This window comes from Staurois parvus, unplaced genomic scaffold (assembly GCF_062004578.1).
Source record: "Staurois parvus isolate SC_StPar_1 unplaced genomic scaffold, SC_StPar_1.0 ptg001110l, whole genome shotgun sequence".
Taxonomy (NCBI): Eukaryota; Metazoa; Chordata; class Amphibia; order Anura; family Ranidae; genus Staurois; species Staurois parvus.
The window spans coordinates 796,965-802,022 of record NW_028318906.1 but is presented as its reverse complement, the minus strand read 5'-3'; the positions used below and the strand labels follow the sequence as shown (position 1 = coordinate 802,022).

Below are 5,058 nucleotides of genomic sequence, written 5' to 3'. Positions count from 1 at the left end.
GGAACCGCTCACTCCTGCCGCCATCCCCACCCTGCTCTTAGGCTCCGCCTCCTCAGCCAGTGCTGGTCGGAGCACACCGGATCGGGCCGTTTCATTGTTACCCTCTATGGGTCCCTTCCCGGTCCCCTCCATTCCACCACCATTAGGCCTCAGCTTTGCCTTGGCTTTCCACCGTTGCAAGATCTTCTCACCCACGACAGCATCCGCAAAGGTCCCCTTAGCTATACGATATTCTTCGCACTGCCGTGCAAAATGACCCGCTTTCCTGCAAATGTCTACACTCATTTGCAGTATGTCCAGTTTGCCCACAAAAGCGGCATTTCTGCCCCTCTTCACAGTCAGCACTAACATGACCGTACTTGAGACACTTTCGACAGTATCTCGGCTGTCCCGGATAGAAGAGGAAACCTCTTTCCCCTCCAATTGTAAACACTGCAGGGGGCCTCTTCACCCCGCCGATACAGTCTTTATCCCTCTTAAACCGGGCAAAAAATCTAAACTTCCCAGACCAGATACCATATCTATTAAGGACCTTCTCACCTCCCCTAAGGATCTCACAGTAGCCTCTCAAAAAAGCCCACACCAAGGTGGATCCGCAAACGGATTGTAAAGATGCACTGTGATGACTTTCTCCTCCTACATAAATAGAGGCTGGATTTCAAATTTCTCCAGCAGCGGATTCTTCTTAGATTCCTCATAGACTCTCCAACATACCTCGGAAGATTGAAAGGTAATATCATAAGTCCCCTGCTGGGGGAAATCTTGTAAGCATAACACATCTCTCACCTTGGCAGTAAGTCAACAACGACCGTCTTCAACGTCACCGTCAATCTCTCCTCTGGCTTCACCAGAAAACGCAGCGAATCCCGCAGACCACGACTCGCCATCCTGGTACAAAAATTACCGTCGCCTCCTCTCCAGGGGTAACCCTTTCAGGAACCCCCAAGCAGCTCTCCTGACTTTGACCAGAGAAACCAAGGTCCCACCGATCTTAGCCAAAAGGCCGAGAAGCGATAACCGGAAAGTCGAGAAGTAAAATGGGGGGGCCCACTCCTCCTCAGAATGTTTTCCAGGTGGCTGGGGCTGCCCAAATTCACACCTGTGGCCCAGGGCCTGGCTCTCTTGCCTCCACTCCCTCCCTGGACACTTGGCTGCCATCCCCTGGGCCCAGTCTGCTCCTCCTCTAGCCCAAGTGGGCACCAGCAGGTGCTGCTGGTTTGAGGAGAAATCAGCATGCTTGTTTGCATGGCCCCGCCTCTGGAGCTACGCAGGCGAGGCGGGCCACTAGAGGGAGACACAGACCTTGGCATGGCATCTGTGCGGCAGCTCGAGCAGCCCAGAGTCAAGCTGAGCAGCAGCTCTCTCGGGTTGCTGCCGACAGGCTTCCAGGCAGACCTCCCTCCTCCTTCGGACGTGCTGAAAGCTAGGCTTCCGAGCCAGCTGACTTCCTGCTTTCCTTCGGACGGAGAGACAGAGAGCTTGCTGACTCTCCTCGCTTCTTTACAGGCCATTGGGCACGTCGTCCCATCCAGGCAAGCCGAGCAAGAAAGTGACACCGACCAAACAAAAGCACACTGGCACACCAGGGGTTAAAAGAAGCTTTAATGGAATGAAGCGTTTCACACCTCGTTAAGAGTTAACAGCAACAAACACAGATAAGGCACAACAATACACAAGACAATGAAGCAAGCACCCTGCCGTCTGGTCTGCAGGAGCAAGGCCAAGGCTGTTTGGGACCACTGGGATGGGCCTCACTCCCATCACAGTTGTGACCTTGTGCCCTTTCTTTTCCTTCTTGGGGAAGAAAGGAAGGAGAGTGACTGGTTGTCTGTCATTTTCTTGGTCTGCTTTTGGAAAACCGCATAAGAGGGGTGCACCGGTCCTGGAGGTACTGTAATACCAGGTCGATGCGTGGAGTGGACAGAGCAAGCTCTTCTTCCATCTCCCTGTTCTAAAAATCCATTTAATATATGGTCCCCAGATAGGGGACGTATCAGATATTAAACTGCTAAGAACAGATTTTTTTTTTTTTTTATTTACCAAAATATCAGCACTTCAGTTTTTAACTCAACGGCATAGAGACTTCATCGAAGCAAACTCCTTATGTTGAGTCCACAAGTTACATCACTTATTTTGGTTATATTCTCCCCCCTTTTTTTTTGTTTTTTATTTCATTTTATTATTACAAAATGTCAAATCAAGACAATATATACTCCATCTCTACTTAAACTGGGACCATTGTCCCACCTTCCACTCCATTTTAGCTTTATCCCCAAAGCTTCTCAGGTCCCAGGTAATACACAAACAGTTTGGACAATAGTAACTTAATACAGTCATCCACGGATATCATTTCCCTTTTCTGAACCAAAATGCAATGGCATTGCCACAAAACTTCTTTCCCTGCACAGATTATTCGCCACGCTAACCATGTCTTCCCTTGCGCCGCACATAAGTTCAGGCCATACACCACCCTCTCATAGCTCAAAAATTGCATATCTGCCAAGCACCTCAAAATTCCTCCAACTCTCCTCCAAAAACACTGCGCAAAGGGGCAGTTCCACATGAGATGCATAACCGACTCATCATTGCCGCAGGGGTGCCTAAGGCACCGTCCCAACGTTATTAGACCTCTCCGATATTGAAAAGCTTTAACTGGCAAACACTCGTGTACCACCTGCCATCCCAGGTCTCTCTGGCTATTTGTCAGATTCCGGTTGAGCACCATATTCCACAACTCCTTGGACTTGACTTCACTATACCTCTCCACCTGCACCATGCACTGAGCACTCAAGATCTTTTTTATTATTTGCTTAGGGTTCTTAAAATCCTGCTCACCATACTCTTGCAACTTATATTTGTTAATGAAACCAAAGAGAATTTTGTAATGATGCTCTAATAGATCAGAGCACGGCTTCCGCAAGCTCCCAGTTGCCCACTTCTACCTCCTCCAGATTCGACCCCCACAATATTGGATCATGTGCCCAGTCAAAGTATCCCTCCCACCGAGCTTTACCAACATGCCTAAGTACTGTACACTCAAAAACAACCTCACATCAGGCATCCCCCTACCCCCCTTATCTTCTTCCTTGTATAAGATTTCCCTTTTAACCCTTTCCATTCTAGCACCCCATATAAACAAAGAGTTCCCTAACAATCCTCTTAACAATATCCTTTGGGTAATAAACCAAACCCGTGTAAAGCAAAATGGGCAAAATAATAGCTTTGATTAATAATATCTTCCCTACAAATGTGAGTTGCCTAAGCTTCCAAAAAGCCACCTTCTTTTTTACTTTTTCAAAAACGGCCTCCCAGCATTTATCACCAGTGTTCCCTGAGTCAAACACAATCCCCAACACCTTTATTTGTTCCGTAATTACATTTATTTTCAGACCCTCACATCCATTCCAAGCACCAAACCCACAACACACACTCTTATCCAAATTAATTTTAAAACCAGATGCCGCACAAAAACATTCAGCCACAAAAACAGCTCTCTTGACAGAACGCACATCAGAGCACAGCACTGCCACATCGTCCATATAACTCAAAACCTTATCATCCCTCCCACCACTCCCGGGAATAGTGACTCCCCGGAATAGTGACTCCCCTTATAACTTTGTCCTTCAATAAACTAACAATCAATGGCTCTATACAGCAAATGAAGAGTACAGGCGACAATGGACACCCTTGACGGACGCCTGAAAAAATCTCAATTTTATCTGTCAGCATACCATTCACCAAGACCCTAGAAAACACACTTCCATATAAAACTTTCACCATCCTCACAAAACCAACAGGCAGATTCATTCTCTCCAAAACAAAAAACATAAAATCATGACTCACCCTGTCATAAGCCTTTTCAAAATCTAAAGAAAGCACAGCCACTCCACGTTTCCTACTCATTACATCACTCAAAACATCTCTCAACAGAATCAAATTCTCCCATACACTTCTCCCTGGCACCGCACACACTTGGCTCTCACCCACCACACAATCAATCACCCCTTTCATCCTATTTGCCAGCAATTTAGCAATAATTTTATAGTACACATTGAGTAAAGTAATGGGTCTAGAATTCCTAATATCAGTTTTGTCCCCCTTCTTAAAGATTAAGTTCACAACACCACCTTTCTGAGACTCACTCAATTCCCCCGATTCAAACACACTATTAACCATTTAACACAAATCCTCCTTAATATCCACCCAAAACTGCAAATAAAATTCTACACTCAAACCATCATCCCCTGGCGTTTTGCCCTTAGCCATACTCTTAACAGTAGCCTCCAATTCATCACACGTCACCTGCTTAAGCAATCCCCCATACATGCTCACATCCAACTGACAATCCAATTTATTAAAAAAATCGATATAAAAAGAACGATCGATTTGTTTCTTAGAAAATAAAGTTTGGTAAAAATTGAACACTTTATGCAAAATTCCACCAGCATCCTTACACCCATCAATCTCACTAATCACAGACTTCTTCTGTACACACTTTTTAAAAAAGAAACTTGTACATTTCTCATTCAACTCTAGCTCATCCACCTTGGCTCTATATATGATTTCCCTTCCTCTCTCAACAATCCATTTATTCCTCTCATCACGCACCTGATTCAAATCCTCACTCACATCCATACCAGCCAGTTTCAGCAAACGCTGCCATCTTGAGTTCAAATTGGAGTATTGCTGCATTTGCTTATTTCTCCTCTTAATCCCCATCCTACAAAAAAACACTTTACACTGCTTTTTAACCCAATCCCACCACTTGCGCACATTTCTAAATTTATTTTTAGCAGCCTTCCATCTCGCATACATCTCACGGAACTCCTCACACCCCCTCTCATTCTGTATCAACAAGACATTCAATTTCCACAAGCTTTTCTGCATACTCACACAACCCTCCACCCTTAATTGGACCAACACCATCAGGTGATCAGAAAACAGGTTTGTCTGCACCTCCCAGCTCACAGCATCAAACCCATCAGATACAAGGCAATGGTCAATTCTGGACTTAGCAGTTGCATTCTGCCATGTAAATCTATTCTCCTCCCTCCCCAC

General features: G+C 45.7%; 1 non-coding gene across 1 annotated transcript; it reads right to left on the bottom strand.

Moving 5' to 3' along the window:
- Positions 1 to 1,866: 1,866 nt before the first annotated feature.
- LOC149440210 (U2 spliceosomal RNA) lies at positions 1,867 to 2,048 on the bottom strand. Its single transcript, XR_016307714.1, has one exon. It is a non-coding gene; the product is annotated as a U2 spliceosomal RNA (small nuclear RNA).
- Positions 2,049 to 5,058: the final 3,010 nt, after the last annotated feature.